At 46.8% G+C, this 26,241-nt stretch overlaps 1 protein-coding gene across 2 annotated transcripts in view; it reads right to left on the bottom strand.

The window, feature by feature from the left end:
* myom1b (myomesin 1b) overlaps positions 1-14,866 on the bottom strand; it is a 204,030-nt gene extending 189,164 nt beyond the window's left edge. The window contains exon 1 of one of the 2 annotated variants that reach the window (XM_038809187.1): positions 14,613-14,866. The gene's annotated coding sequence lies outside the window, so the exon portion shown is untranslated. The remainder of the gene's footprint in view (positions 1-14,612) is intronic. The other variant, XM_038809188.1, reaches the window with a different exon arrangement.
* Positions 14,867-26,241: the final 11,375 nt, after the last annotated feature.

Below are 26,241 nucleotides of genomic sequence, written 5' to 3'. Positions count from 1 at the left end.
CTGTGTAAGGGACTGGGCATTCTCTGTGTAAGGGACTGGGCATTCTCCGTGTAAGGGATTGGGCATTCTCTGTGAAAGGACTGGGCATTGTCTGTGTAAGGGACTGGGCATTATCTGTGTAAGGGTCTGGGCATTCTCTATGTAAGGGTCTGTGCATTCTCTGTGTAAGGGACTGGGCATTCTCTGTGTCAGGGACTGGGCATTCTCTGTGTAAAGGACTGGGTATTCTCTGTGTAAGGGATTGTGCATTCTCTGTGTAAGGGACTGGGCATTCTCTGTGTAAGGGATTGGGCATTGTCTGTCTAAGGGACAGGGCATTCTCTGTGTTTGTAGGATTGAGAATTCTCTGTGGAAGGGACTGGCCATTCTCTGTGTAAGGGACTGGGCATTCTCTGTGTAAGGGATTGAGCATTCTCTGTGTAAGTGATTGAGCATTCTCTGTGTAAGGGTCTGAGCATTCTCTGTGTAAGGGATTGAGCATTCTCTGTGTAAGGGTCTGGGCATTCTCTGTGTAAGGGACTGTGCATTCTCTGTGTAAGGGACTGGGCATTCTCTGTGTAAGGGACTGAGCATTCTCTGTGTATGGGATTGAGCATTCTCTGTGTAAAGGATTGAGCATTCTCTGTGTGATGGACTGAGCAGTCTCTGTGTAAGGGATGGAGCATTCCCTGTGTAAGGGATTGAGCATTCTCTGTGTGAGGGACTGGGCATTCTCCGTGTAAGGGATTGAGCATTCTCTGTGTAATGGACTGAGCATTCGCAGTGTAAGGGATTGAGCATTCTCTGTGTAATGGACTGGCCATTCTCTGTGTAAGGGATTGAGCATTCTCTGTGTAATGGACTGGCCATTCTCTGTGTAAAGGATTGAGCATTCTCTGTGTAAGGGATTGAGCATTCTCTGTGTAAGGGATTGAGCATTCTCTGTGTAAGGGACTGGCCATTCTCTGTGTAAGGGATTGAGCCTTTTCTGTGTAAGGGACTGGCCATTTTTTGTGTAAGGGACTGGGCATTCTCTTGTAAGGGATTGAGCATTCTCTGTGTAAAGGATTGAGCATTCTCTGTGTAAGGGATTGAGCATTCTCTGTGTAAGGGACTGGGCATTCTCTGTGTCAGGGACTGGGCATTCTCTGTGTCAGGGATTGGGCATTCTCTGTGTAAGGGACTGGGCATTCTCTGTGTAAGGGACTGTGCATTCTCTGTGTAAGGGACTGGGCATTCTCTGTGTAAGCGACGGGGCATTCTCTGTGCAAGGGATTGAGCATTCTCTGTGTAAGGGACTGGGCATTCTCTGTGTCAGGGACTGGGAATTCTCTGTGTAAGGGACTGGGCATTCTCTGTGTAAGTGACGGGGCATTCTCTGTGTAAGGGATTGAGCATTCTCTGTGTAAAGGATTGAGCATTCTCTGTGCAAGGGACTGGGCATTCTCTGTGTAAGGGACTGAGCATTCCTTGTGTAAAGGATTGAGCATTCTCTGTGTAAGGGACTGGGCATTCTCTGTGTAAAGGACTGGGCATTCTCTGTGTAAAGGATTGAGCATTCTCTGTGTAAAGGATTGAGCATTCTCTGTGTGATGGACTGAGAGTCTCTGTGTAAGCGATGGAGCAGTCTCTGTGTAAGGGACAGAGCATTCTCTGTGTAAGGGATTGAGCATTCTCTGTGTAAGGGATTGAGCATTCTCTGTGTAAGGGATTGAGCATTCTCTGTGTAAGGGGCTGAGCATTCGCTGTGTATGGGATTGAGCATTCTCTGTGTAAGGGATTGAGCATTCTCTGTGTAAGGGATTGAACATAATCTGTGTAATGGACTGAGCATTCTCTGTGTAAGGGACTGAGCATTCTCTGTGTAAGGGATTGAGCATTCTCTGTGTAATGGACTGAGCATTTTCTGTGTAATGGACTGAGCATTCTCTGTGTAAGGGACTGGGCATTCTCTGTGTAAGGGATTGAGCATTCTCTGTGTAAGGGATTGAGCATTCCTTGTGTAAGGGACTGGGCATTCTCTGTGTAAGGGATTGGGCATTCTCTGTGTAAGAGATTGGGCATTCCTTGTGTAAGGGACTGGGCATTTTCTGTGTAAGAGATTGGGCATTCTCTGTGAAAGGGATATAGCATTCTCTGTGTAAGGGTCTGGGCATTCTCTGTGTATGGGATTGGGAATTCTCTGTGTAAGGGATTGAGTATTCTGTGTGTAATGGACTGGGCATTCTCTGTGTAAGAGATTGGGCAATCTCTGTGTAAGGTATTGAGCATTCTCTGTGTAAGGGACTGGGCATTCTCTGTGTAAGGGACGGGCATTCTCTGTGTAAGGGACTGGGCATGCTCTGTGTAAGGGACTGGGCATTCTCTGTGAAAGGGACTGGGCATTCTCTCTGTAAGAGAGTGGGCATTCTCGGTGTAAGGGACTGCGCATTCTCTGTGGAAGTCACTGGGCATTCTCTGTGTAAGTGACTGGGCATTCTCTGTGTAAGGGACTGGGCATTCTCGGTGTAAGGGACTGGGCTTTCTATGTGTAAGGGCCTGGGCATTCTCTCTGTAAGTGACAGAGCATTCTCTGTGTAAGGGACTGGGTATTCTCTGTGTGAGGCATTGGGCATTCTCTGTGTAAGGGTCTGGGCATTCTCTGTGTAAGGCAGTGAGCATTCTCTGTGTAAGGGACTGGGCATTCTCTCTGTAAGTGACAGAGCATTCTCTGTCTAAGGGACTGGGTATTCTCTGTGTGAGGGACTGGGCATTATCTGTGTAAGGGACTGGGCATTCTCTGTGTAATGGACTGGGCATTCTCTGTGTAAGGGATTGGGCATTCTCTGTGAAAGGACTGGGCATTCTCTGTGTAAGGGACTGGGCATTCTCTGTGTAAGGGACTGGGCATTATCTGTGTAAGGGTCTGGGCATTCTCTGTGTAAGGGACTGGGAATTTGCTGTGTAAGGGACTGGGCATTCTCTGTGTAAGGGACTGGGCATTCTCTGTGTAAGGGACTGGGCATTCTCTGTGTAAGGGACTGGCATTCTCTGTGTAAGGGACTGGGCATTCTCTGTGTAAGGGACTGGGCATTCTCTGTGTAAGGGACTGTGCATTCTCTGTGTAAGGGACTGGGCATTCTCTGTGTCAGGGACTGGGCATTCTCTGTGTAAAGGACTGGGTATTTTCTGTGTATGGGATTGTGCATTATCTGTGTAAGGGACTGGGCATTCTCTGTGTAAGGGATTGGGCATTGTCTGTCTAAGGGACTGGGCATTCTCTGTGTTTGTAGGATTGAAAATTCTCTGTGGAAGGGACTGGCCATTCTGTGTGTAAGGGACTGGCCATTCTCTGTGTAAGGGATTGAGCATTCTCTGTGTAAGGGTCTGAGCATTCTCTGTGTAAGGGATTGAGCATTTCCTGTGTATGGGACTGGCCTTTCTTTGTGTAAGGGACTGAGCATTCTCTGTGTATGGGACTGAGCATTCTCTGTGTAAGGGACTGGCCATTCTCTGTGTAAGGGACTGGCCATTCTCTGTGTAAGGGATTGAGCATTCTCTGTGTAAGGGATTGAGTATTCTCTGTGTAAGGGACTGAGCATTCTCTGTGTAAGGGACTGGCCATTCTCTGTGTAAGGGACTGAACATTTTCTGTGTAAGGGACTGGCCATTCTTTGTTTAAGGGACTGGGCATTCTCTGTGTAAGGGACGGGGCATTCTCTGTATAAGGGACGGGGCATTCTCTGTGTAAGGGACTGGGCATTCTCTCTGTAAGGGATTGAGCATTCTCTGTGTAAAGGATTGAGCATTCTCTGTGTGATGGACTGAGCAGTCTCTGTGTAAGGGATGGAGCATTCTCTGTGTAAGGGATTGAGCATTCTCTGTGTAAGGGATTGAGCATTATCTGTGTAAGGGATTGAGCATTCTCTTTGTAAGGGACTGAGCATTCTCTGTGAAAGGGATTGAGCATTCTCTGTGTAAGGGATTGAGCATTCTCTGTGTAATGGACTGAGCATTCTCTGTGTAATGGACTGAGCATTCTCTGTGTAAGGGACTGGGCATTCTCTGTGTAAGGGATTGAGCATTCTCTGTGTAAGGGACTGGCCATTCCCTGTGTGATGGACTGAGCAGTCACTGTGTAAGGGATGGAGATTCTCTGTGTAAGGGATTGAGCATTCTCTGTGTAATGGACTGTGCATTCTCTGTGTAAGGGATTGAGCATTCTCTCTGTAACGGATTGAGCATTCTCTGTGTAAGGGACTGACCATCTCTGTGAAAGGGATTGAGCATTCTCTGTGTAAGGGATTGAGCATTCTCTGTGTAATGGACTGAGCATTCTCTGTGTAATGGACTGAGCATTCTCTGTGTAAGGGACTGGCCATTCCCTGTGTAAAGGATTGAGCATTCTCTGTGTAAGGGACTGGTCATTCTCTGTGTAAGGGATTGGGCATTTTCTGTGTAAGGGACTGGCCATTCTCTGTGTAAGGGATTGAGCATTCTCTGTGTAAGGGATTGAGCATTCTCTGTGTAAGGGACTGAGCATTCTCTGTGTAAGGGACTGGCCATTCTCTGTGTAAGGGATTGAGCATTTTCTGTGTAAGGGACTGGCCATTTTTTGTGTAAGGGACTGGACATTCTCTGTGTAAGGGACGGGGCATTCTCTGTGTCAGGGACTGGGCATTCTCTGTGTAAGGGACTGGGTATTCTCTGTGTAAGGGACGGGGCATTCTCTGTGTAAGCACGGGGCATTCTCTGTGTAAGGGACTGAGCATTCTCTGTGTAAAGGATTGAGCATTCTCTGTGTGATGGACTGAGAGTCTCTGTGTAAGCGATGGAGCATTCTCTGTGTAAGGGACTGAGCATTCTCTGTGTGAGGGACTGGGCATTCTCTGTGTCAGGGACTGCCCATTCTCTGTAAGTGACAGAGCATTCTCTGTGTACGGGACTGGGTATTCTCTGTGTGAGGCATTGGGCATTCTCTGTGTAAGGGTCTGGGCATTCTCTGTGTAAGGCAGTGAGCATTCTCTGTGTAAGGGACTGGGCATTCTCTCTGTAAGGGACTGAGCATTCTCTGTGTAAGGGACTGGGTATTCTCTGTGTGAGGGACTGGGCATTCTCTGTGTAAGGGACTGGGTATTCTCTGTGTGAGGGATTGGGCATTCTCTTAGTAAGGGTCTGGGCATTCTCTGTGTAAGGCAGTGAGCATTCTCTGTGTAATGGACCTGAACTCCCAGATCTCTCTGCACATCAATTTTTCCCAAGACCCTTCCATTGACCATATAGTCTGCTCTTGAATTTGATCTTCCAAAATGCATCACCTCGCATTTGCCTGGATTGAATTCCATCTGCCATTTCTCTACCCAACTCTCCAATATATCTATATTTTGTTGTATTCTCTGACAGTCCTGCTCACTATCTGCAACTCCGACAATCTTAGTATCATCTGCAAACTTGCTAATCAGACCACCTATACCTTCCTCCAGGTCATTTATGTAGATCACAAACAACAATGGTCCAAGCACGGATCCCTGTGGAACACCACTAGTCACCCTTCTCCATTTTGAGACACTCCCTTCCACCACTACTCTATGTCTCCTGTTGCCCAGCCAGTTCTTTACCCATCTAGCTTGTACACCCTGAACCCCATACGATTCACTTTTTCCATCAACCTTCCATCAGTACCTTACCTTATCATTCTCTGTGTAAGGGACTGAGCATTCTCTGTGGAAGTGACTGGGCATTCTCTGTGTACGAGACTGGGCATTCTCTGTGTAAGGGACTGGGCATTCTCTGCATAAGGGACTGGGCATTCTCCGTGTAAGGAACTGGGCATTCTCTGTGGAAGGGACTGGGCATTCTCTCTGTAAGTGACAGAGCATTCTCTGTGTACGGGACTGGGTATTCTCTGTGTGAGGCATTGGGCATTCTCTGTGTAAGGGTCTGGGCATTCTCTGTGTAAGGCAGTGAGCATTCTCTGTGTAAGGGACTGGGCATTCTCTCTGTAAGGGACTGAGCATTCTCTGTGTAAGGGACTGGGTATTCTCTGTGTGAGGGACTGGGCATTCTCTGTGTAAGGGACTGGGTATTCTCTGTGTGAGGGATTGGGCATTCTCTGTGTAAGGGTCTGGGCATTCTCTGTGTAAGGCAGTGAGCATTCTCTGTGTAATGGACCTGAACTCCCAGATCTCTCTGCACATCAATTTTTCCCAAGACCCTTCCATTGACCATATAGTCTGCTCTTGAATTTGATCTTCCAAAATGCATCACCTCGCATTTGCCTGGATTGAATTCCATCTGCCATTTCTCTGCCCAACTCTCCAATATATCTATATTTTGTTGTATTCTCTGACAGTCCTGCTCACTATCTGCAACTCCACCAATCTTAGTATCATCTGCAAACTTGCTAATCAGACCACCTGTACCTTCCTCCAGGTCATTTATGTAGATCACAAACAACAATGGTCCGAGCACGGATCCCTGTGGAACACCACTAGTCACCCTTCTCCATTTTGAGACACTCCCTTCCACCACTACTCTCTGTCTCCTGTTGCCCAGCCAGTTCTTTACCCATCTAGCTTGTACACCCTGAACCCCATGCGATTCACTTTTTCCATCAACCTTCCATCAGTACCTTACCTTATCATTCTCTGTGTAAGGGACTGAGCATTCTCTGTGTAAGGGACTGGGCATTCTCTGTGTAAGAGACTGGGCATTCTCTGTGTAAGGGACTGGGCATTCTCTGTATAAGGGACTGGGCATTCTCTGTGTAAGGAACTGGGCATTCTCTGTGTAAGGGACTGGGCATTCTCTGTGTCAGGGACTGGGCATTCTCTGTGTCAGGGACTGGGCATTCTCTGTGTAAGGGACTGGGCATTCTCTGTGTAAGGGACTGGGTATTCTCTGTGTGAGGGATTGGGCATTCTCTGTGTAAGGGTCTGGGCATTCTCTGTGTAAGGCAGTGAGCATTCTCTGTGTAATGGACCTGAACTCCCAGATCTCTCTGCACATCAATTTTTCCCAAGACCCTTCCATTGACCATATAGTCTGCTCTTGAATTTGATCTTCCAAAATGCATCACCTCGCATTTGCCTGGATTGAATTCCATCTGCCATTTCTCTGCCCAACTCTCCAATATATCTATATTTTGTTGTATTCTCTGACAGTCCTGCTCACTATCTGCAACTCCACCAATCTTAGTATCATCTGCAAACTTGCTAATCAGACCACCTATACCTTCCTCCAGGTCATTTATGTAGATCACAAACAACAATGGTCCGAGCACGGATCCCTGTGGAACACCACTAGTCACCTTTCTCCATTTTGAGACACTCCCTTCCACCACTACTCTCTGTCTCCTGTTGCCCAGCCATTCGTTACCCATCTAGCTTGTACACCCTGAACCCCATACGATTCACTTTTTCCATCAACCTTCCATCAGTACCTTACCTTATCATTCTCTGTGTAAGGGACTGAGCATTCTCTGTGGAAGTGACTGGGCATTCTCTGTGTAAGAGACTGGGCATTCTCTGTGTAAGGGACTGGGCATTCTCTGTATAAGGGACTGGGCATTCTCTGTGTAAGGAACTGGGCATTCTCTGTGGAAGGGACTGGGCATTCTCTCTGTAAGTGACAGAGCATTCTCTGTGTACGGGACTGGGTATTCTCTGTGTGAGGCATTGGGCATTCTCTGTGTAAGGGTCTGGGCATTCTCTGTGTAAGGCAGTGAGCATTCTCTGTGTAAGGGACTGGGCATTCTCTCTGTAAGGGACTGAGCATTCTCTGTGTAAGGGACTGGGTATTCTCTGTGTGAGGGACTGGGCATTCTCTGTGTAAGGGACTGGGTATTCTCTGTGTGAGGGATTGGGCATTCTCTGTGTAAGGGTCTGGGCATTCTCTGTGTAAGGCAGTGAGCATTCTCTGTGTAATGGACCTGAACTCCCAGATCTCTCTGCACATCAATTTTTCCCAAGACCCTTCCATTGACCATATAGTCTGCTCTTGAATTTGATCTTCCAAAATGCATCACCTCGCATTTGCCTGGATTGAATTCCATCTGCCATTTCTCTGCCCAACTCTCCAATATATCTATATTTTGTTGTATTCTCTGACAGTCCTGCTCACTATCTGCAACTCCACCAATCTTAGTATCATCTGCAAACTTGCTAATCAGACCACCTATACCTTCCTCCAGGTCATTTATGTAGATCACAAACAACAATGGTCCGAGCACGGATCCCTGTGGAACACCACTAGTCACCCTTCTCCATTTTGAGACACTCCCTTCCACCACTACTCTCTGTCTCCTGTTGCCCAGCCAGTTCTTTACCCATCTAGCTTGTACACCCTGAACCCCATACGATTCACTTTTTCCATCAACCTTCCATCAGTACCTTACCTTATCATTCTCTGTGTAAGGGACTGAGCATTCTCTGTAGAAGTGACTGGGCATTCTCTGTGTAAGAGACTGGGCATTCTCTGTGTAAGGGACTGGGCATTCTCTGTGTAAGGGACTGGGCATTCTCTGTGTAAGGGACTGGGCATTCTCTGTGTAAGGGACTGGGCATTCTCTGTGTAAGGGACTGGGCATTCTCTCTGTAAGTGACAGAGCATTCTCTGTGTACGGGACTGGGTATTCTCTGTGTGAGGCATTGGGCATTCTCTGTGTAAGGGTCTGGGCATTCTCTGTGTAAGGCAGTGAGCATTCTCTGTGTAAGGGACTGGGCATTCTCTCTGTAAGGGACTGAGCATTCTCTGTGTAAGGGACTGGGTATTCTCTGTGTGAGGGACTGGGCATTCTCTGTGTAAGGGACTGGGTATTCTCTGTGTGAGGGATTGGGCATTCTCTGTGTAAGGGTCTGGGCATTCTCTGTGTAAGGCAGTGAGCATTCTCTGTGTAATGGACCTGAACTCCCAGATCTCTCTGCACATCAATTTTTCCCAAGACCCTTCCATTGACCATATAGTCTGCTCTTGAATTTGATCTTCCAAAATGCATCACCTCGCATTTGCCTGGATTGAATTCCATCTGCCATTTCTCTGCCCAACTCTCCAATATATCTATATTTTGTTGTATTCTCTGACAGTCCTGCTCACTATCTGCAACTCCACCAATCTTAGTATCATCTGCAAACTTGCTAATCAGACCACCTATACCTTCCTCCAGGTCATTTATGTAGATCACAAACAACAATGGTCCAAGCACGGATCCCTGTGGAACACCACTAGTCACCCTTCTCCATTTTGAGACACTCCCTTCCACCACTACTCTCTGTCTCCTGTTGCCCAGCCAGTTCTTTACCCATCTAGCTTGTACACCCTGAACCCCATGCGATTCACTTGTTCCATCAACCTTCCATCAGTACCTTACCTTATCATTCTCTGTGTAAGGGACTGAGCATTCTCTGTGTAAGGGACTGGGCATTCTCTGTGTAAGAGACTGGGCATTCTCTGTGTAAGGGACTGGGCATTCTCTGTATAAGGGACTGGGCATTCTCTGTGTAAGGAACTGGGCATTCTCTGTGTAAGGGACTGGGCATTCTCTGTGTCAGGGACTGGGCATTCTCTGTGTCAGGGACTGGGCATTCTCTGTGTAAGGGACTGGGCATTCTCTGTGTAAGGGACTGGGCATTATCTGTGTAAGGGTCTGGGCATTCTCTGTGTAAGGGACTGGGCATTCTCTGTGTAAGGCAGTGAGCATTCTCTGTGTAATGGACCTGAACTCCCAGATCTCTCTGCACATCAATTTTCCCCAAGAGCCTTCCATTGACCATATAGTCCGCTCTTGAATTTGATCTTCCAAAATGCATCACCTCGCATTTGCCTGGATTGAACTCCATCTGCCATTTCTCTGCCCAACTCTCCAATATATCTATATTTTGTTGTATTCTCTGACAGTCCTGCTCGCTATCTGCAACTCCACCAATCTTAGTATCATCTGCAAACTTGCTAATCAGACCACCTATACCTTCCTCCAGGTCATTTATGTAGATCACAAACAACAATGGTCCGAGCACGGATCCCTGTGGAACACCACTAGTCACCCTTCTCCATTTTGAGACACTCCCTTCCACCACTACTCTCTGTCTCCTGTTGCCCAGCCATTCGTTACCCATCTAGCTTGTACACCCTGAACCCCATACGATTCACTTTTTCCATCAACCTTCCATCAGTACCTTACCTTATCATTCTCTGTGTAAGGGACTGAGCATTCTCTGTGGAAGTGACTGGGCATTCTCTGTGTAAGAGACTGGGCATTCTCTGTGTAAGGGACTGGGCATTCTCTGTATAAGGGACTGGGCATTCTCTGTGTAAGGAACTGGGCATTCTCTGTGGAAGGGACTGGGCATTCTCTCTGTAAGTGACAGAGCATTCTCTGTGTACGGGACTGGGTATTCTCTGTGTGAGGCATTGGGCATTCTCTGTGTAAGGGTCTGGGCATTCTCTGTGTAAGGCAGTGAGCATTCTCTGTGTAAGGGACTGGGCATTCTCTCTGTAAGGGACTGAGCATTCTCTGTGTAAGGGACTGGGTATTCTCTGTGTGAGGGACTGGGCATTCTCTGTGTAAGGGACTGGGTATTCTCTGTGTGAGGGATTGGGCATTCTCTGTGTAAGGGTCTGGGCATTCTCTGTGTAAGGCAGTGAGCATTCTCTGTGTAATGGACCTGAACTCCCAGATCTCTCTGCACATCAATTTTTCCCAAGACCCTTCCATTGACCATATAGTCTGCTCTTGAATTTGATCTTCCAAAATGCATCACCTCGCATTTGCCTGGATTGAATTCCATCTGCCATTTCTCTGCCCAACTCTCCAATATATCTATATTTTGTTGTATTCTCTGACAGTCCTGCTCACTATCTGCAACTCCACCAATCTTAGTATCATCTGCAAACTTGCTAATCAGACCACCTATACCTTCCTCCAGGTCATTTATGTAGATCACAAACAACAATGGTCCGAGCACGGATCCCTGTGGAACACCACTAGTCACCCTTCTCCATTTTGAGACACTCCCTTCCACCACTACTCTCTGTCTCCTGTTGCCCAGCCAGTTCTTTACCCATCTAGCTTGTACACCCTGAACCCCATACGATTCACTTTTTCCATCAACCTTCCATCAGTACCTTACCTTATCATTCTCTGTGTAAGGGACTGAGCATTCTCTGTGGAAGTGACTGGGCATTCTCTGTGTAAGAGACTGGGCATTCTCTGTGTAAGGGACTGGGCATTCTCTGTATAAGGGACTGGGCATTCTCTGTGTAAGGGACTGGGCATTCTCTGTGTAAGGGACTGGGCATTCTCTGTGTAAGGGACTGGGCATTCTCTCTGTAAGTGACAGAGCATTCTCTGTGTACGGGACTGGGTATTCTCTGTGTGAGGCATTGGGCATTCTCTGTGTAAGGGTCTGGGCATTCTCTGTGTAAGGCAGTGAGCATTCTCTGTGTAAGGGACTGGGCATTCTCTCTGTAAGGGACTGAGCATTCTCTGTGTAAGGGACTGGGTATTCTCTGTGTGAGGGACTGGGCATTCTCTGTGTAAGGGACTGGGTATTCTCTGTGTGAGGGATTGGGCATTCTCTGTGTAAGGGTCTGGGCATTCTCTGTGTAAGGCAGTGAGCATTCTCTGTGTAATGGACCTGAACTCCCAGATCTCTCTGCACATCAATTTTTCCCAAGACCCTTCCATTGACCATATAGTCTGCTCTTGAATTTGATCTTCCAAAATGCATCACCTCGCATTTGCCTGGATTGAATTCCATCTGCCATTTCTCTACCCAACTCTCCAATATATCTATATTTTGTTGTATTCTCTGACAGTCCTGCTCACTATCTGCAACTCCGACAATCTTAGTATCATCTGCAAACTTGCTAATCAGACCACCTATACCTTCCTCCAGGTCATTTATGTAGATCACAAACAACAATGGTCCAAGCACGGATCCCTGTGGAACACCACTAGTCACCCTTCTCCATTTTGAGACACTCCCTTCCACCACTACTCTCTGTCTCCTGTTGCCCAGCCAGTTCTTTACCCATCTAGCTTGTACACCCTGAACCCCATGCGATTCACTTGTTCCATCAACCTTCCATCAGTACCTTACCTTATCATTCTCTGTGTAAGGGACTGAGCATTCTCTGTGTAAGGGACTGGGCATTCTCTGTGTAAGAGACTGGGCATTCTCTGTGTAAGGGACTGGGCATTCTCTGTATAAGGGACTGGGCATTCTCTGTGTAAGGAACTGGGCATTCTCTGTGTAAGGGACTGGGCATTCTCTGTGTAAGGGACTGGGCATTCTCTGTGTCAGGGACTGGGCATTCTCTGTGTAAGGGACTGGGCATTCTCTGTGTAAGGGACTGGGCATTATCTGTGTAAGGGTCTGGGCATTCTCTGTGTAAGGGACTGGGCATTCTCTGTGTAAGGCAGTGAGCATTCTCTGTGTAATGGACCTGAACTCCCAGATCTCTCTGCACATCAATTTTCCCCAAGAGCCTTCCATTGACCATATAGTCCGCTCTTGAATTTGATCTTCCAAAATGCATCACCTCGCATTTGCCTGGATTGAACTCCATCTGCCATTTCTCTGCCCAACTCTCCAATATATCTATATTTTGTTGTATTCTCTGACAGTCCTGCTCGCTATCTGCAACTCCACCAATCTTAGTATCATCTGCAAACTTGCTAATCAGACCACCTATACCTTCCTCCAGGTCATTTATGTAGATCACAAACAACAATGGTCTGAGCACGGATCCCTGTGGAACACCACTAGTCACCCTTCTCCATTTTGAGACACTCCCTTCCACCACTACTTTCTGTCTCCTGTTGCCCAGCCAGTTCTTTATCCATCTGGCTAGTACACACTGAACCCCATACGACTTCACTTTTTCCATCAACCTGCCATCAGTACCTTACCTTATCATTCTCTGTGTAAGGGACTGAGCATTCTCTGTGTAAGGGACTGGGCATTCTCTGTGTAAGAGACTGGGCATTCTCTGTGTAAGGGACTGGGCATTATCTGTGTAAGGGACTGGGCATTCTCGGTGTAAGGGACTGGGCATTCTCTGTGTAAGGGACTGCGCATTTTCTGTGGAAGGGACAGGGCATTCTCTGTGTAAGGGACTGGGCATTCTCTGTGTAATGGGTTGAGCATTCTCTGTGTAAGGGACTGGGCATTCTCTGTGTAAGGGACTGGGCATTCTCTGTGTAAGGGATTGAGCATTCTCTGTGTAAGGGAGTGGGCATTCTCTGTGTCAGGGACTGGGCATTCTCTGTGTAAGGGATTGGGCATTCTCTGTGTAAGGGACTGGGCATTCTCTGTGTAAGGGACTGGGCATTCTCTGTGTAATGGATGGAGCATTCTCTGTGTAAGGGACTGGGCATTCTCTGTGTAAGGGATTGAGCATTCTCTGTGTAAGGGACTGAGCATTCTCTGTGTAAGGGACTGGGCATTCTCTGTGTAATGGATGGAGCATTCTCTGTGTAAGGGACTGGGCATTCTCTGTGTAAGGGATTGAGCATTCTCTGTGTAAGGGACTGAGCATTCTCTGTGTAAGGGACTGGGCATTCTCTGTGTAATGGATGGAGCATTCTCTGTGTAAGGGACTGGGAATTCTCTGTGTAAGGGACTGAACATTCTCTGTGTAATGGATGGAGCATTCTCTGTGTAAGGGACTGGGCATTCTCTGTGTAAGGGACTGGGCATTCTCTGTGTAAGGGATTGAGCATTCTCTGTGTAAGGGACTGAGCATTCTCTGTGTAAGGGACTGGGCATTCTCTGTGTAATGGATGGAGCATTCTCTGTGTAAGGGACTGGGAATTCTCTGTGTAAGGGACTGAACATTCTCTGTGTAATGGATGGAGCATTCTCTGTGTAAGGGACTGGGCATTCTCTGTGTAAAGGATTGGGCATTCTCTGTGTAAGGGACTGGGCATTCTCTGTGTCAGGGATTGAGCATTCTCTGTGTAAGTGATTGAGAAATCTCAGTCTGCGTGCCCGATTTGTTTTCTGCCCTTTTCTGGTCTGGCCCTTGTATGGCCAAAGCAAGTAACATTTAAAACGCCGCAGCTAAGGTTTCAAAAACGTGTTCAGGAGCCAACAATGTGCGACAATGCACTTGCTTTATATATTGTAAGAAACGCGAACGTCATAAAATCTGCTGCCTATTTTGAAATGTTGTTCCTGTCTGTATGTCAGCCTTCATGCGAAATAGAATGTGATGTTTTCGAATTGATTGGAATGATGGATAATGAATTTAACTGGTCCCCATGCGAATGACATTTTTTTTTAAAAACCGAGTCCACAATTTTAATTTTAAATACAACCTTTAATCTTTCACCAAACTTTCCTTTCTGCCGTCTTCACTTTTTAATTTCAAACCCGTGACAGAATTGATACCAAATCGCATTCGGTTCATTTGGAATATAACCTCAGGCCATTCCCTGTTTGTCAGTGAACCCCAAAGACCGGTTAACAATGGGGGAAATAACCCATGTTTGTGATGGGGGTGGGGGGGAGAGATTGCCCTCTCACAGCCGTGTTGAAAGTACATTGAGAACTGCACCAGTCAGCTGCTGGCGGGGCCATGCAACTTTTAACAAACAAAACTTTAACATTTGAATCACAAACTCCCGCCGATTCAGAACCAAGCGCGCTTACCGATTGTCAGATGTTTTGTTGGGTTTTTTGATGTAAATGCTGGCGAAAAGACCCGGGCTGATGAGTCCAGCAAAGCGGTGGCAGGCTGCAGACTCGGCTCCAGGGTTGGACAAAAATAAGTGTCTCCCGTCAGTGGAATGTCAAAGCCAGAATCCCGACCTTTTATGGCCAGGAGGATTGATAAATATAGCACTGGGAGCAAGCGAGCAGCCCCCTCGCCGTTTGTAATCACCACCGACTCAACTGCAGGTAAAAGACCGGTGAAATGCAGCGAAATCGCAATTTGGAAATACTTGAGTTAAAGTTCCAATGGGCTGCCCCCTTTTACGCTCTGCCGCTTCTCAAATCTGGATCAGTTTACATGAATATTAGCGGCCCTCTGCTCCTGGCACGGGGTTGATTTATGATAGCTGGACCTGAGCCTCTTTAGTGATTGAATAGACATTTGTGGAGGTGTGGTTTGAAAGATACAGGGACCACTATATACATTGGGCAGTGTAAGTATATCCACTTTTCAATCAAAACATTGTGGAGGGAACAATGGCAAGAATTGAAACAAGCAAGTGGTGAGGGAAACAATAAGAGAACATGGAACATACAGCGCAGAAGGAGGCCATTCGGCCCATCGAGCCTGCACGACCCACTTAAGCCCTCACTTCCACCCTATCCCCATAACCCAATAACCCCTCCTAACCTTTTTTGGTCACTAAGGGCAATTTATCATGGCCAATCCACCTCATCTGCACGTCTTTGAACTGTGGGTGGAAACCAGAGCACCCGGAGGAAACCCATGCAGACACGGGGAGAACGTGCAGACTCCGCACAGACAGTGACCCAGTAGGGAATCGAACCTGGGACCCTGGCGCTGTGAAGTCACAGTGGTATCCACTTGTGCTCCCGTGTTGCCCTTCGGAAAATCTACTTGACCTCATTCTCATTAATCTACCAATGTAGATGCATCTGTCCTTGGCAGTATTGGTAGGAGCAAAGTCTCCACATTGAGGATAGTCTCCATCGTGTTGTGTGATACTGCCACCGTGCTAAATGGGATAGATTTAGAATAGATCTAGCAACTCAAAACTGGACATTCATGAGTTGCTGTGGGCCATCAGCAGCAACATAAATCTGTTCAACCATATTCTGTAACTACATGGTCTGCCATATCTGCCAGTGCAGACACGATGGGCCAAACAGGCTCCTTCTGCGCCGTAACAATTTTGTCATTCTGTGAAAATATCTCTCACTCTATCATTACCATCAAACTGGCGATCAACCCTGGTTCACGAAGAGTACAGGAGGACATGTTTTACATTTCTTTGTTGCTGCAAAGAGAGAAGGTATGGAGGTGCCCATGCTCTGTATTCTTGTAAAACACGATGAGAGGCTTATTAAGGGTGTTGTTCATGCAAACAAGTTGGTGATCTGCTTAAAGCCCACGCATACATTCTTCTGCCATCAACACACATCTCATGATGGATAACCAGCAAGGATGTATTCTCTGATACATAACACCCCTTCTCCTTTGTACAGTTTTCCTGTAAGACATTAAGAATTTGTTCACTCATCTTGCCAATGTCCCCTGGTCTTTCAACGCTATGACAGAATGATTTAATGATTGCACAAAATGCTCGGCCAATCTGTTCATTGCAGGATGATACGGGGCTGACTTTATATAGTGTCTACTATTTCCCTTCAAGTAGTCCTCAAACTCCTTCAAAATAAATTGAATACCAATGTCACTTGCAGATCTTGCAAATATTTATTTTATTTTCTTAATCGTCTGCTAAGTTCTCGTTGCCTTCATTATTGCGATTTCTGCCTATTTCAAGTGTGCGTCCCCAATCGCTAAGAACATGTGACCATGCAGTGGACCAGCACAATCGATGTGTATTCTCTGCTATGGCTGAGTTGACCATTCCCACAGATGTAATGGTTGTAATGGTGGATTGTTTCTTAGTTTTGCATAGGACTGACATTGCCCTACTTTCTCTTCAATTTCTCTTTAACCCTGGCCACCAAAATAACTGCATATCAATTTCTTCATCATTATCACGCCAGGATGTCCATCATGCAGTTGGTCAAGGACTCTACTATGTAAGCATGAAGGAATTATCACATAGATCCCCATAATAGAACTCTCTTCTGTACTGTCAACTCAAGTCTTTGTGTGATGTAGGGTTTGAGGTCTGGATCAATTCTTGTATATCTTTGAACATGAGAAAAAATAAAGTGAAAAAGACAAGCCGAAAGGCTTTGTGCCTTAATACACAGAACATTCACAATAAAGTGGATGAATTAATTGTGCAAATAGATGTAAACGGGTATGATATAATGGGGATTACAGAGACATGGCTGCAAGGTGACCAGGGATGGGAACTAAACATCCAGGGGTATTCAGTATTTAGGAAGGAAAGACAAAAGGGAAAAGACAGTGGAGTTGCATTACTGGTTAAAGAGGAAATTAACGCAATAATGAGGAAGGATATTAGCTCTGACAATGTGCAATCTGTATGGTCAAGCTGAGAAACACTCAGGGGCAAAAACATTTGTGGGCATTTTGTATATGTTGGAAATGGCATTAAACAGGAAATTAGAAATGCATGCGATAAAGGAACATCTGGAATTATGGGTGACTTTAATCTGCATATACATTGGGCAAATCAAATTAGTCACAAGGTCCTGAATCATATAAAGGAAACTACGATAATGTGAGGTGCGAGTTGGCTATGATTGATTGGGGGACGTTACTTAAAGAGATTTCTGTGGATAGGCAATAACAAGCATTCAAGGAGCTCATGAAGGAACTGCAATAATTGTTTATTCTTGTCTAGCACAAAAGTAAAATGGGACAATTGGCCAAACCATGACTTACAAGGGAAATTAGAGATGGTATTCAATAGGAAGAAGTATACAAATTGGCCAAGAAAAACAACAGGCCTGAAGATTGGGAGAACTTTAGAATTCAGGGACGAAGGATCAAGGGATTGATTAAGAAACGGAAAATAGAATACGAGAGCAAGCTTGCAGGGAACATGCAAAATTACTGTAAAAGTTCCTATGGGTATGTGAAGAGAAAACGATTGGTGAAGATAAATGTCTTACAGTCAGAAACAGGGGAATTTATAATGGGGATTAAAGAAATGGCTGAGCAAATAAATACATACTTTGGTTCTGTCTTCACAAATGAGGACACAAATAAGATACCAGAAATGTTGGGGAACACATGGTTTAGTGAGAGGGAGGAACTGAAGAAGATTTAGGCGGCACGGCAGCACAGTGGTTAGCACCGCTGCCTCACAGCGCCAGAGACCCGGGTTCAATTCCAGCATCAGGTCACTATCTATGTGGAGTTTGCATGTTCTCCCTGTGTCTGTGTGGGTTTCCTCCCACAGTCCAAAGATGTGCAGGTTAGGTGGATTGGCTATGCTACATTGCCCCTCCGATTAAAAAAAAAGATGCGTAGGTTAAGTGTAGCGGTTATTGGGACAGGGCAGGGGAAGCAAGCTCAGGTGGAATACTCTTTCTATGTCTTCCACAGTTACTATTTCTTTAAGGGCAGCATGGTAGCATGGTGGTTAGCATCAATGCTTCACAGCTCCAGGGTCCCAGGTTCGATTCCCGGCTGGGACACTGTCTGTGCGGAGTCTGCACGTCCTCCCCGTGTGTGCGTGGGTTTCCTCCGGGTGCTCCGGTTTCCTCCCACAGTCCAAAGATGTGTGGGTTAGGTGGATTGGCCAGGCTAAATTGCCCTTAGTGTCCTAAAAAATAATGTTAATGGGGTTGGGTTACTGGTATAGGGTGGATACGTGGGCTTGAGTAGGGTGATCATTGCTCGGCACAACATTGAGGACCGAAGGGCCTGTTCTGTGCTGTACTGTTCTAAATCAATATTAGTAGATAAATGGTTTTGGGGAAATTGATGGGATTGAAGGTTGATAAATCCCCAGGACCTGATGGTTTACATCACAGATTACTTAAGGAAGTGGCCCTAGAAATAGATGCTGGGACAGTTCTCACAGATTGGAGGGTAGCTAATGTAACCCCACTATTTAAAAAGGGAGGTAGAGAGAAACCAGTAAGCTTGACTTTGGTAGTGGTGAAAATTCTAGAATCTATTATCAAAGATTTAATAGTCGAGCACTTAGATAACAGTGGCAGGATGACAGATTCAGCATGGATTTATGAAGGAGAAATCATGCTTGACAAATTACTGGAATTCTTTGAGGATGTAACTAGTAGAGTTGATGAGGGACAACCAGTGGATGTGGCTTATTTAGACTTTCAGAAAGCTTTCGACAAAGTCCCACATAAGAGATCAGTGTATAAAATTAAAGCACATGGGATTAGGGGTAGTGTATTGAGATGGATAGAAATCTGGTTGGCAGATAGGAATTAATGGCAGGCAGTGACTAATGGAGTGTTGCAGGAATCGGTGCTGGGATCCTAGCTATTCACAATATATAATTAATGATTTGGATGAGGGATTGAAATTTGCAGATGACACAAAGTTAGGTGGGAGGGTGAGCTGTGAGGAGGATGCAGAGATCCTTCAGTGTGATTTGGGCAAGTTGATTGAGTGGGCAAAGGAGTAGAGGGAAATGTGAAATGAGACCTGGGTGTCCTCGTACACCAGTTACTGAAGGTAAAAATGCAGGTGCAGCAGGTGGTAAAGAAGGCAAATTATATGTTGGCCTTCATAGTGAGAGGATTCAAGTACAGGAGCAGGGATGTCTTGCTGCAATTATACAGGACCTTAATGAGGCCAAACCTGAAATATTGTGTGCAGTTTTCGTCTCCTTATCTGAGGAAGAATGTTCTTGCTCTAGATGGAGGGCAGCGAAGGTTTACCAGACTGAATCCTGGGATGGCAGGACAGACATATGAGGAGAGATTGAATCATTCAGGATTGTATTCACTGGAGTTCAGAAGAATGAGGAGAGATCTCATAGCAACCTATTCTAACAGGACTAGAGAGGATAGATGCAGGAAGGATGTTCCCGATAGTGGTGGTGTCCAGAACCAGGTGTCACAGTCTGAGGATTCAGGGTAAACCATTTCGGACAGAGATGAGGAGATATTTATTCACCCAAAGAGTGGTTGGCCTGTGGAATTCATTACCACGGGAAGTAGTTGATGCTAAAACTTTGAATATATTCAAGAGGCTCCTGCACTTTGCTGATGTCACTACACATCTTGTGAATGGGATGGGACACTTAAAAAGCAGGGATGATACATAACAGCATCACAGGAGCAACACCAGGCATAGATAAAAATAAAGTGTCAACTTGGTGAAACTATGACACAGGACTAATTGTCTGCCAAACTGCATAAGCAGCAAGTGATAGACAGAGCTAAGCAATCTCGCAACCAATGGATCAGATCTGAGCTCGGCAATCCCCCCACATCCAGTTGTGAATGGTGGTGGAAAATTACACAACTAACTGGAGGAGGAGGCTTAACAGATATCCCATCCACAGTAATGGCGGAGCCCAGCACAACTATGCAAAAGACTAGGCTGAAGAATGTTTCTACAATCTTCAGCCAGAAGTGGATGATCCCCCTTGTCCCCAGCATCACAGACGTCAATCTTCAGCCAATTCGATTCACTCCATGTGATATCAAGAAACAGCTGAAGGCACTGTATACTGCAAAAGCTATAAGCCCTAAAAATATTCTGGCAAAAGTACTGAAGGCTTGTGCTCCATAACTAGTCACGCCCCTAGCCAAGCTGTTCCAGTACAGCTACAACAGTGACACCTACCCAGCAATGTGGGAAAGGGGTAGTGAACCTGTGGAATTCTCTACCACAAACAGATGTGGAAGCTAAGTCATTGAATGTATTCAAGAAAGAGATAGGTCATTTTTTTAGATTTTATGGGCATCAAGGGGTATGGGGAGGAAGTGGAAGTATGGCATTGGATCAATCACTGAGCTAAATCACTGGCTTACCAAGCAGGCCAGCAGCACGGTTCGATTCCCGTACCAGCCTCCCCGGACAGGCGCCGGAATGTGGCGACTAGGGGCTTTTCGCAGTAACTTCATTGAAGCCTACTCGTGACAATAAGCGATTTTCATTTTTCATTTCATCATTATCATATTGAAGGATGGAGCAGGCTTGACGTGTCAAATGGCCTACTCCTGATCTTACTTTCTATGGTTCTATGTTAATTTGCCCATGTATGTCTGTCCATAAAAAGCAGGAGAAATCTAACCCAGCCAATTACTGCCCCATGAATCTACTCTCGATCATCAGCAAAGTGATGGGAAAGATAATCTACTGTGCTATCAAACGACGCTTACTCAGCAATAACCTGCGCACTGATGCCCAGTTTAGGTTCCACCAGGGCCACTCAGCTCCTGGCCTCATTGGACAGCATTCAGGTCGGGGCTGATAAGTGGCAAGTAAATCTTGTGCCACACAGGCACCAGGCAACAATTATCTCCAACAAGGGAAATTCTAACCATATCCCTTTGGGATACAATGGTATTACCATTGCTGAATCCCCAATTATCAAAAACTGAACTGGACCAAATATATAAATATAATGGTTACATGGCAAATCAGATGCTGAGAATTCTGTGACGCATCACCCGACTCCCTAAAGCCTACCCAACATCTAAAGGTACAAGTCAGGAGTGTGATGGAATACAGTTCACCTACCTGGATAAGTGCAGTGTCAACAACACTCAAGAAGCTTAACACCATCTCGGACAAAACAGCCTGCTTGATTGTCACCCCATTCACCAGCTTTAACTTTCATTTCCTCCATCACTAACACACAGTGGCAGCAGTGTGTACCATCCATAAGTTGCACTGGACCAATTCACCAAAGTTCCTTGAAGAGTACCTTCCAAACCCACAACTTCTACCACATAGAAGGACACAAACTGCAGATTCATGAGAACATCACCACCTGTAAGTTCCCCTCCAAGCCTTGGAAATATATTTTTGTTCTTTCACTGTCTCTGGAATAAAATCCTTAACCATTCTTAATAGCACTGTGGATGTAGCTACACCACATGGACTGCAGCAGTTCAGAGAAGCAGCTCACCACTACCTCAAGGTCGATTATGAATGGGAAATAGTGCTCCCCTGGCCAGCAATGCCCACATCCCATGAAATAATGGGCTGCAGTCTCTCTATTTCAGCGGAAGTGCCGGCTCAAATGAAGAATGCCCGGGCATTTTACGACCCGAAAATTGGCACTGAACCCTCACTGGTTCCGGGACTGGTGAGGGGCTAGCAGCGGCGCCGGGTGAAACTCCCGGCTCCCGAGCTGAAAATGGCTGGAGAATGGCCAGGACCTTGGCCGCGCATGCGAATGGCGACGACCTGCAGCGGTCGCGACATACAACATGGCGCTGGCCGAACGCAAACCTGACCTGCATCCGTGACCCCCAGGCCACCCCTCACCAGCCCTCCTGGCCAGCGGCATGGATTGTTACTGAGTGTGGTGGCGCTGGACACAGTCTGCAGCCGCCACACCAGGTTCCCGACAGCTGGGACCACACGTCCCCCGCGCGGTCGGGATCTCGGTCCATCGGGGGCGGAGCATCACAGGAGGGCCTGCTGATGACGCGGCAAAGCATTTGCACCGGCGTTCAGCGTGACATGATTATGCCACTTCCGAGGGGGCGGAACATGGCTGACTGGTGTCAAACCGACACCGGTCCTGATTTGGACGACAGATTACGATATCGCCGTTGGGCAACAGAGAATCCCGCCCAATATATATTTTTGAAAAGTGGTACAATTTAAAGTTAACATTGGGATTGGATTTTTTGCACTAATAATTATTGAAGCAAATAATTTTGTTGCTGAGGTTGAAAATCCTGTGCTCAACAACATGATTGCCCTCCAGTTCCTTGACTCAAAACATTTAAAATAATGAATTCTCGACATTTTAGAAAACAATGTTTGAAAAAATATCAGATTGGAGTTTGGTTCTTATCCTATAAACCTGGTGTCTACTAGTCTTATCCAAATATGTGTTCCTTCTTATCATAATTATGCCCATGATACTTTATAGTGTAATTGGCTGGTCTAAATCACTGTGTTTTAAAATATTGAAATTGAAAGTTGCCATAGTCCCCAAGGACCATCAGCTGCTCTCACTTTTGGGGGAGAGCTGACTGGTGGTGATTTAACCTGAGGGTCAGCACACCTCAGGCGAGGGGCAAGGTTGAGAAGGCAGGACCTTCATGGATAACTTCAGCCGGTACAGGAATTGAACCCATGCTGTTGGCATCAATTCACATCACGAACCAGCCATCCAGCCAACTGAGCTAACCAACGGTTTTATTGGCAAGACTGGCATTTATTACCCATCCCTAATGGCCATTGGGAAGGTTGTGAGCCAGCATTGTCTGCGTGCTGTTAGGAAGGGAGTTCCCAGATTTTGACCCTGCAAATGATGAAGAACCATCAAAATTTTAGACTGTTACACTTCTCAGCGATGTTCTTGGTGAGACTCTTTAGGAAATCTGTTGTTTTATATATAGAACATAGAACATAGAACAGTACAGGCCCTTCGGCCCTCGATGTTGTGCCGAGCCATGATCACCCTACTTAAACCCACGTAACCCGTATACCCGTAACCCAACAATCCCCCCATTAACCTTACACTACGGGCAATTTAGCATGGCCAATCCACCTAACCCGCACATCTTTGGACTGTGGGAGGAAACCGGAGCACCCGGAGGAAACCCACGCACACACGGGGAGGACGTGCAGACTCCACACAGACAGTGACCCAGCCGGGAATCGAACCTGGGACCACTGGAGCTGTGAAGCATTGATGCTAACCACCATGCTACCGTGAGGAGCATATTTAAGGAGGTATTTCATAGCACTCAGCAAAGATATATTCCAGTAAGTAAGAAAATCTCCAGGAGGAGCATGTACCATCCGTGGCCAACTGAGCAAGATAAGAATAATATCAAGTTGAAAGAAAAAGCGTACAATTCCACAAAGATTAGTGGTAGGGCAGTAGATTGGACAGAATATAAAACAGCACAGAATGACTAGAAAAAATAAGGAGAGAGAAATTAGAGTAGGAGAGAAAGCTAGCTAGAAATATAAAAGCAGATAGTAAGAGTTTCTACAATTATTTAAAAAGGAAAAATGTGAATAAAGTGATTGTTGTTCCTCTCGAGATTGAGTCTGGGGAATTAATAATGTGAAATAAGGAAATGGTAGAAGTGTTGAAAATATATTTGTGTTTGTCTTCACTTTTGAATACAAATAATATAGAATAGAATCCCTACAGTGCAGGAGGAGGCCATTCAGCCAATCAAGTTTACATCTACCCTCCGAAAGAACACCCTCCCAAGCCCACTCCCCTGCAAACACACCTAGGTGGGAGAATCGCGGGAGGGCCCCCTGACAAATTTCCCGCCCCCCTGGCGCCCCCTGCGATTCTCTCTCCCCCCCCCCCCCCCCCCCCCCCGCCCCGCTTGGAAGAATCGGCACTCGCCGTTTTTCACAGCGACCGGCGATTCTCCGACCCGGATGGGCCGAGCGGCCTGCCGTTCGCGACCGTTTCACGACGGCGGCAACCACACCTGGTCGCTGCTGTCATGAAACGGGTGTGAGATGCCCGTTTGGGGCTTGCAGGGGGCCTGGTGGGGAATGAACACCACGACTGTGCTCGGGAGGGGACAGGCCCGCGATCGGTGCCCACCGATCGTCGGGCCGGCGTCTCAATCGGACACACTATTTCCCCTCTGCCGCCCCGCAAGATCAAGCCACCACGTCTTGCGGGACGGCTGAGGGGAAAGACTCCCACCGCGCATGCGCGGGTTCGAGCTGTCAGCGTTGTGACGTCAGCCGCGCATGCGCGGGTTGGAGCCGGCCAACCTGCGCATACGCGCGGCTGACGTCACATAGGCGCCGCCGTCGTGTCACTCTCGGCGCTGCCCGGTGGCCGAGAGTTACGGAGCACCGCTCCTAGCCCCCCGGGTGGGGGTGAATTTGGTGCAAGGAGCGGGCTCCGAGGCCGTCGTGACACTTGGCCGAGTTCACGACGGCCTTCACAATTTTCCACGGGAGCGGAGAATCGCACCCCTAATCTTTGCATACTAAGGGACAACATATCATGGCCAATCCACCTAATCAGCTTTGCCACATCTTTGAACTGTGGGAGGAAACTGGAGCACCCTGCCAAAACCCACCCAAACACGAGGAGAATATACAAACTCCACCCAGGGCTCAAATTGAACTTGGGTCCCTGGTGCTGTGAGGCCACCGTGCTAACCACTGTGATGCACGATCAATTACACAAAGACGAGAGTTGGATGCAATCGAGGCTTTATTACACTAAGATGTGTGGCCTCCTACAGCTGCTGGTGAAATGGCTGCTGTACTGGGAGCACACATATTTATACGCCACCTACTGGGCGGAGCCAGCAGGCAGGGACTACCCCTGTACCTGTAGTTCAGGGCCTTACCATAAAGCACCTACATCGACCTCCTCTGTATACAATATATACATCAGTGGTGACTACCACACACTGTGCCATGGTGCTGCCCTTATATCCCAGAAAAAACCTAATGCTCCTATATTCCAGAAAAACTAGTAAATCAAGAGGTGAAAGAGAGGGAGGAACTTCAAGTAATTAGACTCATCAGGGAAAAGCTGCTGAGAAAACCATTGGGTCTAAAGATGGACAGGTCCCCAGGACCTGATGGCCTGCATCCTCGGGTCTTAAAATAAGTGGCTGCTAAGATTGTAGCAATTGTAATTTTCCAAAATTTCCTGAATTCTGGAAATATCCCATCCGATTGGAAAATCGTGAAGTTAACTCTTCTATTAAAGAAAGGAGGGATACAGGTGCAGCATGGTGGCACAGTGATTAGCATTGCTGCCTCACGGCGCTGAGGTCCCAGGTTCGATCCTGGGTCTCAGTCTGTGTGGACATAGAACATAGAACATAGAACATAGAACAGTACAGCACAGTTTGCACATTCTCTCCATGTCTGCATGGGTTTCGCCCCCACAACCCAAAGATGTGCAGGGCAGGTCGATCGGCCACGCTAAATTATCCCTTAATTGGAAAATGTAAATTGGGTACTCTAAATTTATTAAGAAAAATAATTTTTTAAAAGTAAGGAGGGATACAGAATGCGTAAAGCAGCAGGAGTACAGAGAGAGAGAGGGAGGGAGAGAAAGCCCATAAAGAAGTGCAGAGTTCAGAGAGAGAGTGAACGAGAGCCCATAGCACAGTGTGGAGTTCAGAGAGAGTGAGCAAGGGAAAGACCCATCAATCTCAGATTTTGCAATTGTCAAACAGGTTTGAAGTGCTTGCAACCTATGTGATAGAAAGCAGGGTCTACAGGGTGGGTGAGCAGACTGGCCACAGCTCCATGGTACAGAAAGCCAGTCAAGCAGGGGATGCACTAGGAAATGTAATGGTAGTAGGTCACAATGTAGTGAGAACGATTGACACTTCTTTGCCGTAAAACGCGAGAGTCCAGAGGCAGTGCGGCCTGCCTGGTTACAGGGTTCGGGTTATCTGTTCAGGGCTGGAGAGGAACTTGAAGTGGGAGGGGGAGGATCTAGTAGTCATGCTCCATGTCCGTACCAATGACATAGGCAGGACAAGGAATGTGGTTCTGCATGGACAATAT

The sequence above is a fragment of the Scyliorhinus canicula genome, chromosome 10 (genome assembly GCF_902713615.1).
Source record: "Scyliorhinus canicula chromosome 10, sScyCan1.1, whole genome shotgun sequence".
Taxonomy (NCBI): Eukaryota; Metazoa; Chordata; class Chondrichthyes; order Carcharhiniformes; family Scyliorhinidae; genus Scyliorhinus; species Scyliorhinus canicula.
This window is presented reverse-complemented; position numbering and strand designations above follow the sequence as displayed.